The following is a 13,071-nucleotide window of genomic DNA, read 5'->3' as shown; positions in this document are numbered from 1 at the left end:
CAGTATATGAAATGCCTGGAGAAAGTTGAGGAGATTAAGTTCAAACCGCCCTTTTATGTTTCTACCATGAGCAAGACCACTGTGTGGCAGCATGACAGCGAATGTTCTCCCATCCTAGTAAGTCCAAGGAAAACATTTTTCTGTTCCTTTCTGTCAGTTACTCAATTGCATCCTTATCCTTTGATAAGATAAATAGCAACAATTCTCTCTCGAAAGTTGAAAGTTGGCATGCTATCATCATTTCACCCACATAGCATGTGTTAAAAAGTTGAGAGGGCTACGACAAAAACTGGATGCACTTCGTGTACAAAACGGACAATCTCTCTCGAAGTATCACGGTTTCGAACGAGAACTCATCTCTTACAGAGGGATTTCATTTTTTTTGAACTTATTTGAACTCCATACTTTTTGTGTGTTCAAAATGCACCATTCAAAGGCACATCAAAAAATTTCAACAATTTCTGACTTCATTTGTTATTCTTCGTGCATTTACTTATTTTTTTTGAGCTAGTTGACCCTGAAATTGAAAAGCACTACAAATGAACTCTGAAAATGTTGAAAGTTGGCATGCTATCATCATTTCACCCACATAGCATGTGTTAAAAAGTTGAGACGGCTATGACAAAAACTGGACGCACTTCCTGTACAAAACGGACAATCTCTCTCGAAGTATCAGTGTTTCGAACGAGAACTCATCTCTTACAGAGGGATTTCATTTTTTTGAACTTTTTTGAACTCCATTTTTTTGAAATTTAGTACATTCCATACATGCATTACATAAAAGGTTTAATACATTATTACATTATTGCACCAATATTCCTATCTATTATTTCTGTTTTCTTCTGGGTCGTAGCCATGGAGAATCTTCATCATTCAGTAGGATGCTTGGGTGAGTTTTCACTTTGAAGGGCGGAATTTCATGAAACTTATTATAATATTCTGACATGTTTGTCTTGTCATCTACTCCCACGATGTTTCTTTTCCCTGAAAGAACTATGTGGCATTTTGGCTCATCGGACGATATCTTCTTTTGCTGATTTCTTTTTCTCGTTTTTGTAGACATGTCCTTCACATAGAAAACCTGAGCGACATCATTGGCTAGGACAAATGGTTCGTCCATGTACGCAAGATTGTTGAGATCCACTGTTGTCATGTCGTACTTTTGGTCTACAACTACCCCGCCTCCTGTCAGCTTCACCCATTTGCACCGAAACAAAGGGATCTTAAAAGTAGGTCCATAGTCAAGTTCCCATATCTCCTCTATGTACCCGTAATATGTTTCCAAACAGTGCCCATTCTCGTCTGTTGCATCAAAGCGGACACCACTATTTTGGTTGGTGCTCTTTTTATCTTGGGCAACCGTGTGAAATGTATTCCCATTTATCTCATACCCTTGGAAAGTACATATAGTCGAAGATGGTGGCCTGGCCAAACAGTACAGCTGATCTCCAACGGTGTCGTCATTCATGAGATGTGTCTGCAACCAACTGCCGAAAGTCTTCTCATGTTCCCCTTTAATCCAAGAGTCAGCCTTCCCCGGGTTTTCGGAGCGTAGAATATTCTTGTGTCTCACGATATACGGAGCCACCACGGTGGAATTGTGTAGAACTGTGTAGTGTGCTTGAGAGAAAGAATGTCCGTCCATACATACTTTTGCTTTCCTTCCTAGTGTGCCTTTTCCTATCAGCCTACCCTCATACCGAGATTCAGGAACACCAATCGGCTTAAGGTCAGGAAGAAAGTCCACACAAAACTCAATGACCTCCGCTGTTCCATAGCCCTTGGAGATGCTTCCTTCTGGCCTAGCACGGTTACGAACATATTTCTTTAAGACTCCCATGAACCTCTCGAAGGGGAACATATTGTGTAGTAACACAGGACCGAGAATTCTAATCTCTTCGACTAGGTGAACTAGGAGGTGTGTCATTATATTGAAGAAGGATGGCGGGAACAACAACTCAAAGCTGACCAGACATTGGACCACATCAATCTGTAACCCTGATAGACTTTCTCGATCGATTACCTTCTGAGAAATTGCATTGAGGAATGCACATACCTTCACAATTGCGAGGCGAACATTTTCCGGTAGAATTCCCCTCAATGCAACCGGAAGCAATTGCATCATAAGCACGTGGCAGTCATGAGACTTTAGGTTTTGGAATTTTTTGTCTTTCATATTTACGATTCCCTTTATATTCGACGAGAAGCCAGTCGGGACCTTGATACTGAAAAGGACTTCAAAGAAGATTTCCTTCTCTTCCTTAGTAAGAGCGTAGCTGGCATGCCCTTGAAACTGCCCTGGATGCATGCCATCTCTTCCTTTATGACGTTCCTGGTCCTCCCGTGCTTCCGGTGTATCTTTTGACTTCCCATACAAGCCCAGAAAGCCTAGAATATTCACGCAGAGATTCTTCATCAGGTGCATCACGTCGATTGCCGAGCGGACCTCATGGACTTCCCAGTAGGGTAGCTCCCAAAATATAGATTTCTTCTTCCACATGGGTACGCGCTTATCAGGGCCGTTAGGAACAAGTTGGCTGCCAGGACCCTTTCCAAAGATTACTTTTAAATCTTTGACCATATCAAATACTTCAGCACCAGTACGAATGACACGCTTTCCCCGGGGTTCTGCCTTGCCATTGAAATGCTTGCCTTTTTTCTTTAAGGGATGCTTGGGCGGAAGAAAACGACGATTGTACGGGTACACATTCTTCCTACATTTGTCCAGATATATACTTTTTGTCTGATCCAAACAGTGCGTGCATGCATTGTATCCCTTGTTTGACTGTCCTGAAATGTTACTAAGAGCACGCCAATCATTGATGGTTACGAAAAGCAACGCTCGAAGGTCAAATTCCTCTTGTTTGTGCTCGTCCCACACACGTACACCTGGTTCGGCCCAGAACTGTAAAAGTTCATCAACTAATGGCCTTAGGTACACATCAATATCGTTGCCGGGTTGCTTTGGACCTTGGATAAGCACTGGCATCATAATGAACTTTCGCTTCATGCACAACCAAGGAGGAAGGTTGTAGATACATAGAGTAACGGGCCAGGTGATGTGACTGCAACTCTGCTCCCCAAAAGGATTCATGCCATCTGTACTCAGACCTAACCATAAGTTTCTTGCATCAGCTGCAAATCTCGGGAACTCTCTCTCGATTTTTCTCCACTGCCGACCATCAGCGGTGTGCCTCAACTTATCGTCTTTCATACGATATTCCATGTGCCATCGCAACAACTTCGCATGATCTTTATTTCTGAACAGACGTTTCAACCGTGGTATTATAGGAGCATACCACATCACCTTGGCAGAAACCCTCTTCCTGGGTGGCTCGCCCTCAATATCACCAGGGTCATCTTTTCTGATCTTATACCGCAATGCAGTGCATACCGGGCATTTATCCATATTCTCGTACTTCTCACCGTGGTAGAGGATGCAGTCATTAGGGCATGCATGTATCTTCTGCACGTCTAATCCTAGAGGGCAGACAAGCTTCTTTGCTTCGTACGTGCTGGCGGGCAATTCGTTCTTTCTTGAAAGCATCTTCTTCATCAGTACCAGCAACTTTTCGAATGACGAGTCAGTCACACCGGTCTCTGCCTTCCACTTCAGCAATTCTAGTGTGCTACCCAGCTTCTTCTGGCCATCTTCACAAGTTGGGTACAACAATTTGTTGTGGTCCTGTAACATCTACTCGAACTGCAACCTCTCCTTTTCTGTGTCGCAACCTCGCCGTGCATCAGAAATGACCCGGCCAAGATCATTAGCGGGCTCATCTGGTTCCCGTTCTTCATCCTGATCTTCTTCTTCATTGTCTTCCATTGCGGTATCAGCATACTCAGGGAACATAGATCGGTAGTTGTCATCATCGTTCTCTTCTTCTTCATCGTCGTCTTCCATCATAACCCCTCTTTCTCCGTGCTTGGTCCAAACATTATAGCCCGACATAAAACCAGACCGAAGTAGGTGGCTCTGAATGACTCTTGAGGAAGTGTAATCCTTCTCATTCCGACATTCAACACATGGACAAAACATAAAGCCACCACCATGCTTGTTCGCATCGGCTGCATCTCAAAAGAATGCATGCCTTCTCTGTAAGCGGCTGTGCGTCGATCACCGTACATCCATGGATGGGTCATGTGCGTTATACGAGAGTATATCAAATACAATCACGATCCTAAAAATTAGTACCGCACGGTCTAAACGAGGAAATATAGTTGCTAACCTTTTAGAATAAGTAGAAATAAAGAGGAAGAGGTTTAAGCGTGGCTCAGGCATCTCATATCGTAGTTGTGTTCGGTGAACTGAAGCGGCATCGCTCTAACACACATTTCAACAAACACCTCTAGTGCATAAAAAATGGAGAGCTAGCACACACCCACACTCTTCCATCCAAGAAAAATGCAAGGAAGAGGGGAGGGGGGCTGTGCTATATATAGGCAGAGGACTTTAGTCCCGGTTTGAGACACAAACCGGGACTAAAGGTGGCGCACATGCGGGCTGCACACCGCGTAGCCCTTTAGTCCCGGTTTGGGACACAAACCGGGACTAAAGGCTCCTTACGGGCCGGGACTAAAGCCTCGAGGGAGGCATTGCGATTTGGGGCGACGTGGCCGGGCCTTTAGTCCCGGCCCAGAGGCAGGCCGGGACTAAAGGGTCCCGGCCAAAGGCCCGTTTTCCACTAGTGAGATGAGCTCTTCCACGAGACGCAACGGCAAGAGCGTACACGGCGACGCAGATGAGTGGCTGGGGCTATAAGATGCAGTGCAGCGATGCAACAGCAGCTCCCTCCAGCCCAACTCGGTGGCGCATGGCGCGATGCATCGCCTTCCAACTGACGACATCTAGCAAGCAGTGTCAGCGCTGCATCTAGCACGCGGCTCAGTGGCGCTCTCGACCTCCTCTTTCGACAGAGCACCCGACGCTCCTCGACCCTCGGCCCGTCACTGCCCGCGCCCGTTGGCTCACGGTGGCCAACAACCATGGCTACGCTGTTGACCGACCCGCGACGTCTCCCGTGCGTGGCGTGGCATGCGATGCGGCTCTCTCCATGGCGCAGCCCTCACCGGCCGCCCACGGCCAGCGATGCGGTTGGCGGCCGATAAAGGCGAGGCAGGAGTCACACGACGCATTTCCTGGCAACCGATGCGGAACTCTTGCACGGATGCACTGTGATGCTGGTACTTCATCCGTGTTGAGTAAGGCTGCTCATAGTGGAGAGTAACATATAGTAGTATCATGGATATGTTACTATTGTATGATACTACCTTCATAGTGCATAGTAACATAAACTACTTCCGTCGTCTCGGTGCATTAGGCATCTTACGAAAATCAAATAATCCTAAAACACTAAGGCACATTAGAGTAGCACTAGTTGCATACATATTAATTAGACCACATCTATTAATTGAAGGACCAATGCATGCAATTTATGCGGCACACTTTTTGGATTTCAAGAGGTCTTCTAATTAATAGCATGTTTTCAGTTGAGAAAGGAATGGTGTGATTGGCTTACTCTGCAATTTAATTTTATTCTCCTACCCAATCTATGCGTGCCTAGGTTGCAGTGCACCTCCTAAAATGCCTAATGCACCGAGACGGAGGGAGTAGTATCATAGGTGATCTCATTTATTGACATGCATGACACATACTAACATAGCATTTAACATGTTATGGTATCTACCTATGTTACTCTAATCCTCTCTCTCTTCTTTAATTACTTGCCACATCACCATGTTTGTTAGTACCAAAACTATGTTACTAGCTATGATACCCCCACTATGGCCAGCCTAATGGATAGAAATCAATCGGCCCGTATCCACACGACCTCACCAATGAAGAGAAAGGGAAACCTTATCTCTTTCTTTTTTTTCACCAAGACACCTATTGTTCCATGTATTGGTTGAACATAGGCCAAAACTGATTTCTATGGTGATTCTGCCTCTCAAGCTCACAAGTTTAGATTATTGCTGCTTGCTCCAAGTACTAGTGTTATTTATTAACACCTATGACTTTTTGGCCACGTATTGATCTGCATTTAGGCTATTTCTTTTGTAGAGTATTGAAATTCCAGAAAAGCGTGGCTGTTATTGCTAGATCTATATGTTCATTACTAGTACAATGATATTGTTTTGCGATTGAGATTAAATTTTCTCGCACAACAATATTTATTTGCAATATATATATATATATATATATATATATATATATATATATATATATATATATATATATATATATATATAGGGTCGCGCTATTCGTCACCCTGGATGAGGAATAGTTATTCCTCACCCCATCTCTCACGGCAAGGTTGTGAAAGGTAAGAAAAAGAAAGTACGTGAGGTAAGATTACGGCCCGACAAAAAGAAAGGGTAAGATTGCGGCCTGATAAAAAGAAAAAGGTAGGATTACGGCCTCACAAAGAAATAAATACTCTGTTCCATGAAGGAAAGTATAGCCGTAAAATTACCTCATGCATGTTAGAAATTTACGTCCTAACCAGGGTGAAGAATAACTTATTCCTCACCCTGGATGTCTAATAGAGTGTATACCTTCCTATATTCCTCACCCCACCCCATCTCCCACGGTCAAAAGGTAAGAAAGAAAATTAAGTGAGGTAAGATTACGACATGATAAAAAGGAAAGGTAAGATTACGGCCTCAAAAAAAGAAATCCTCTCTTTCGTGAAGGAAATGACAGGCGTAAAATTACCTCATGCATGTGAAAAAATTACGTCCTGACCAGGATGAGGAATAACTTATTCCTCACCCTGGGTGTTTAATAGAGTAACTATATATATATATATATATATATATATATATATATATATATATATATATATATATATATATATATATCTCGCAAAACAACCTCATTGCGATTGAGGTTTATTTTTTGTCTCGCAAAATATTGATCCACTTTGTTGAATTATCTAACAACTTGATACAAGATCATCTCATTTAATTGGAGGTCTATACAATTCAAGTTTTTCACTTGAACAACAACTTTGCAACTTTAGATGTGGAATACATATTTCTGTTGAATACTGAGTTGTATTCCACATCTAAAGTTGATGTAGTATATTTCCACGTTTATCACGTGTTGAGATTAATTACATCCATTTGCAATAGAGATTTTAAATCTCTTGCAAAGGTAAATTCCGTACCTCTGCAATATTGTTTCTCCGTTGAGTATGATGTATTCCGGAATGTATGCATCTCCATTTTCGCTACATGTCGAGATTAATACATCCATTTGTAATTGAGATTTTCCATTTCTTGCAAATATTGATGCAAAATTCAAAGTGATTTTCCATTTGTAGATCTACTGCTTGTAGATTACCACCATTATTGTTAAATCCTACATTTTGTCATTTTGACATTATGATTGCTTTACAAAGTGCTCTCACACAAATTTTACTAAGTCATGACATAAGGCATTACGAGTGAGTATCTACTGATTTCATCACATTATACTCTCTAGTGCTCCGAGATCTACTCCATTTTGGAGATTATCTTCAAGGTGTCATATTTAGCAATTTGAGATTCACACTAATTGTTTCGAGATAACTTATTGAAATACCCATTGATTTTGCTAAGTTCATTACAACACCAACCATGATGTTCTACCAAGCCTTGCAAGCAATGTGACTAAAGAGTTAGACACGGGATCTTGTATTACGGAACGAGTAAAGAGACTTGCGAGTAACGAGATTGACATAAGGTATTGGATTAAGGGAATGGTATACGGGATTATATGAATCCTTGGCATAGAGGTTCAACGGGTAAGATTATCGTAGAATATGTAGGATCCAATATGGACATCCAGGTCCCGCTATTGGATATTGACCGAGAGGTGTCTCGGGTGATGTCTACATACTTCTCGAACCCGCAAGGTGTGCACACTTAAGGTTCGGTGACGTTTCGGTATAGTTGAGTTATAGATGCTGGTAACCGAAGTTTTGTTCGGAGTCCCGGATGAGATCCAGGACGTCACGAGGAGTTCTGGTATGGTCCGGAAACGAAGGTTGATATATAGGTTTGTCTCATTTGGTTTACGGAAAGTTTTCGGGCATTACCGACAGTGTACCGGGAGTGATGAATGGGTTCTGGAGTTCTACCGAGAGGGGCCCACCCACCCTGGAGGAAGCCCAAAGGCCTTGTGGGGGCGCACCAGCCTTTATTGGGCTCGTGGGCAAGCCCAAGATGGCCCTTGCGCAAGAGATAAAGAAAATCAAATGAAAAAAAGAGGAGGTGTGACAAGAGAGGAGGACTCCTCCCCCCAAACCGAATTGGAGGAGGACTCCTCCCCTCCCATCGGCCGAACCCTTGAGGATCTCTTGATCCTCAAGGCAAGATCCCCTCCCTTCCTCCTATATATACTAGAGGTTTTTGGTGTTTTGAGACACAACTTTGCCACGTGCAATAGACACCTCTACTTCGTAGTTTCTCCTCTAGGTCGTGTTTCTGCGGAGCTTAGGCGAAGCCCTGCAAGAATAGCATCACCACCACCACCGGAGCTCCGTTAGGCTGCCGGTGAACTCATCTTCCTCCCCGCCCCGCTTGCTGGATCAAGAAGGCGAAGATCGTCATCAAGCTGTACGTGTGTTGAACGCGGAGGTGCCGTCCGTTCGATACTTGATCGGGACGGATCGCAAGGCGGTTTGTGGGACGGATCGCAAGGCGGTTTGTGGGACGGATCGCGGGGTTGTTCGTGGGACGGCGATTTGAATCGCGAAGACGTACCACTACATCATCTGCGTTTATTAACGCTTCCCGCTTAGCGATCTGCAAGGGTAAGTAGATCTAATCTCCCTCTCGTAGATGATCATCACCATGATAGGTCTTCGTGTTCGTAGGAATTTTTTTTGTTTCCCATGCAACGTTTCCCAACAAGATGCACACTCTGCGCCGGCTAGGGACGCGTTAGCCTCCATCTGTCCCAATGGCCAATCACCGGCCGGACGGTAAGCACCTGTCCCATCAACACCCCTGATGGGACATGGGCTCACGACTAAAGGCAAATGGGCGTCAGCTTGGGTACCATGGACTAACGTATGCGTGGCTACAATAGAGGCGGCCGTACTATTGACCAGCGCCGGCTACAACCCGTCGGCCTTACACAGTGCCGGCACGCCTCCGCCCACTCCATTGCGTATCCTGGCATGGCTACAGTGGAGGCGGTTGTACCGCTCACCACGGTCGGGATCCGCAAGACGAGGGACACAATGCGGCCCATGCCGAGCATGGGGAGCACGCACCAATCCCGACGGCGCGTCGGTGGGCCCCGACACTTGACAGGACCCGGCAGCCGGTAGGACCCGCAGGCGACAAGACTTCTCAGCTGGGGGGCCTCTGGATGGCCGGAGAGGCTGCCAACCGGGTCCCCCCAAAGTACCGTATATCCCTTCTGTATGCCGGGGGGGGGGGGGTTCATCTATAAAACCCCGTGGCCCTCCTCCATGCAGGAGGTCAGCCATTCTTATGCATGAATATACACATATGAGAGGGAGAATACGTGTCGGCTAGCTCTTTCTTCCTCCTCCGACGAACAGTTCAAGGAGCACTTTGTACTTCTCTTGGTTCATCAACCACTCCGGCAGGACTAGGGGTATTACCTCCCGCGGAGGGCCCCGGATCTGGGTACATCGCATGTCTTACACCGCTTGCTACCAATCCCGTTCCCGGAGCCCGCCTATGTCCTTTCAGCCCCAACCACTCTCGATAAGCCTACCCATGACATCTGTTGTGAGAAAACGATGACAAGGTTGATGAAGAAGCTCTCTGATCGATTCCCCCTCCGACAGAATGCCGAAAAAGACCTCCAATTGGGATCGCGGAAGAACAGAGACATGTGGTGACGGAAAAATTATTTTGAGTGGCTCTCTAGGGTTTCCGAATATTGAAGCATTCTATAGCGTTGAAATTATGTCACATGGAGCCACGAGGGGCCCACAAGACATCAGGGCATGTCTTGTTCCCTTGCCGTCTCCTCATATGTCTTTTGTTCCTCCTCCGGAAATTTTAGGATGTCTTCTGGTTTAGAAAAAATCACCATAAAGTTTTGCAGTGTATGTACTTCATTTGGTATAGATTTCTATAAAAATCAAAAACATGCAGGAAACAACGAGAGGCACTGGGTTAATATGTTAGTCACAAAATAATATAAAATTGCTTATAAAATATCTAAAAATTATAATATAATAACATGAAACAATTAGAAAAATATAGATACTTTAAAAAGGTATTAGCACCCTCACGCTTAATTCCCGTTCGTTCTTGAATAGGTATATACAGATCCGTGCCTTCACGAAAAGCAGTCCATATATTTTCTTTTTCTTTTTCGAGAGGCACAACCGTGTCTTTAGCGAAAGCAAATCTATACATTCACGAGAAGCAAATTCGTGCCTCTCGCGATAACAATTCGGTGTATCCATGAAAAGCAAATCCATGTCTCTCGCAAATAAAAAAAAAGATGTTTTTCATTTCAATTTTTCCAAAAAAAATCAAATCATTGAAAAAATAAGAAGAAAAGAAAAAAAATCATTAAAAAGTAACATGTAAAACAATTATTAAAAAAACATATAGAACGCCACACATGACCCTTAGGCTCCGGATCCGGAACGAGTGCTCTGCTTCTCGAGTGCGCTCACGTTGCGGTGTTACTTTTTTGGTAAACGCTTTCACCCGGCGCGCCAGCCGAATCGCTCGGCTGGTCGCGCGCGGGCCGCGCGCCTTGCTGGCAGATGCTTGCAACATTTTTCCGTCAAAATTGTTGCAACCGTGTGTTTTTCTGATACGAACGTTTTTCATGCAGCTTTTTCTCTCGTGTAAATTTGTTGCAACCAGCATCATTTTTGCTGCAAACTTTTTTTTCTACATTTGTACAGTAAAAAAGCTGCATATACGTTTGGTTGCAACTCCAGTTCGTCGATTTTTTTGTTACAATCGATGTTTTTTTACTTTTGCTACAACCGTGTTAAGTTTTTCTACAACCGGTATCCTTTTTTACTGCAACCGTTAACTAAAAAAGTTGCATACACGTTCACGTAGATATTTATTACAGCCAGCGTTTGACTTTTGCTACCACGTATCATCAGCTTCGTTTTTTTTGCTACGATCACGTAGATATTTTTTTGCTATAATTTTTGTTTTTTGTTGCAATCGTTGAAAAAATTGCTGCATCGCGTCAAATTTTTGCTGCATTGGGAGAAAAAATGTTGTATGAAGATCCAACGGTGCGGACGCGCGGGGTTGGTGGATCGTGCGGCCCGGGCACGGCCAGCCGAAAGTTTCGACCGACGCGCGGGCGCAGGACAGTGCCCTACTTTTTTTTTTTTTTAGATCAGGGTGGTGCATACTCGGTCAGGCTAAACCAAGATGGACTACAAGTCGGCCTACGTTGGGCCGGAGCTGATTTAAGCCATCGTGGGTGCGGTTTGACGGTCGATTGAAATCGAGAACCAGCCCGGTCGTGCTGCTGCGCTAGGACCCAGAGTACGCCGCCGCCGCAGCCGCTCTCTAGGTCCGGATCTATACTCGTCTACACCGTCCGCCGCCTCGCCGGATCCACGCCACCCGCCGCCTTAGGTCCCTCCGTCCGAACCTGGTGAGATCATATTGCTATGCCTATGCTTACTGATTCGATTAGATGCCGTGTTTGGCGGATCCATGAGCTCTTTGCGTAATTAGTACTCCAATTTTTTTTCTGTACCTAGGAATTTAGATGTGGAGGCGATTTAGCCGATTTATCTCTTCATTTGGTTTTTCTTGTCAAATCCGTGACTCTGGCCACCGCCGACACACTTTGATTTCTCCCTACGGGCTTGTTTAGTTAATCTCTCCCACAAGGGGATTGGAGAGGATTGGAGGGATTGAGGTGGATTTTGACTTGTAGGGGATTTAATCCCTTTCAATCCCCTCCAAACCCCATCAAATTTCAAGGAACCAAACAAGCCCTACATGGTCATCTTCCCCGCACAAGGGAAGTGGGGTGGATGGATAACTTGGGCTATTAGGAGCACTTTACGAGTTATATAAGTTAGTTATGCGATACAACTTCCCCAAAAGCTTTCTTAACCATGTAATATTATTGATGTTGGATGTACCAGTATTCAGCTAGTTTTCCTCACTCTTTTTTTCTTTAACTCGAGAGCCCTTTTAATATTATTCCCCTCAAGGCCTCAATTGTTTCTGTATAGGGATATTGGTTTGGCATATGATTCGATTCATGTTTGTTCGATCGTGTAGCAATTCATATGTCTTTTCTCAAGCATGAGAACCTAATTATTATTTTTGTGAAACAGTTCTTCAGGCGTTCTAATACAGCAGGATTTAGGATGCCTCGAGTTGGAGATTCGGAAGCATCTTCGGTCCTCAGAATAACAGCAGAGTTCGGGTACCTCTCGTTCATAGTCGCAGGATGCTGGTTTGATAACAACCTATATCGATATGGAATGGGCTATATGCCCACATTCTTATATTGGAGCAGAACCATGCGGTGTCTCGGAGATCCTTTCATGGCATGGAACCTTTTATGGCTAGTTCTTGACAAAATCGATTCTCCCATGGCGCGGCCCTTTACTTGGGGGAGAATTTAAGTGATGTAAATGTAACAATTTCTCAAAACCGCAACCAAATGGTGTGGACTTAATGAAGTTCTAGCTTTTGTCCTAACAGTGCGGTTTTCTGAAATGCTATGTCGAACAGTGTGGTTTTCTGATACATTGTCTGAAAGAAAGTGTCGCTATGTGAAATTTGTTCCTTTTTGATAATGTGAGACACTGTTTGTGGACGTGCATCGGCAACTTGTGTGTTGTTTTGAGAAGTTTATTTTGTGATGTAATACTCTCTCTCACTCCGTGCACGCGAACTTATCTATACAAAACCCAACGGCTCTATATAAGTTGCGTCTTAGGGATTGCTATGGTGATCTACTTTCTTTCCATTGTTATGATCTCAGTCACGAATCTTTTCTTTTGTTGGTAGGATTGCTACCAATCAAAACCTAGTACTAAATGATCAGTAATATTAAATTCAGTTTGCCATTTAAACAGTCTATAGGCCACT

At 44.2% G+C, this 13,071-nt stretch overlaps 1 long non-coding RNA gene across 1 annotated transcript; it reads left to right on the top strand.

Moving 5' to 3' along the window:
- The first annotated feature begins 11,402 nt into the window (after nt 1-11,402).
- Nucleotides 11,403-12,796, top strand: LOC123447098. The gene is made up of 2 exons (XR_006631473.1): nt 11,403-11,611; nt 12,309-12,796. It is a non-coding gene; the product is annotated as an uncharacterized LOC123447098 (long non-coding RNA).
- Nucleotides 12,797-13,071: the final 275 nt, after the last annotated feature.

This window comes from Hordeum vulgare, chromosome 4H (assembly GCF_904849725.1).
Source record: "Hordeum vulgare subsp. vulgare chromosome 4H, MorexV3_pseudomolecules_assembly, whole genome shotgun sequence".
NCBI classification, from domain to species: domain Eukaryota; kingdom Viridiplantae; phylum Streptophyta; class Magnoliopsida; order Poales; family Poaceae; genus Hordeum; species Hordeum vulgare.
The sequence above is the reverse complement of the archived record's forward strand: the minus strand, read 5'-3'. Positions and strand labels throughout refer to the sequence as shown.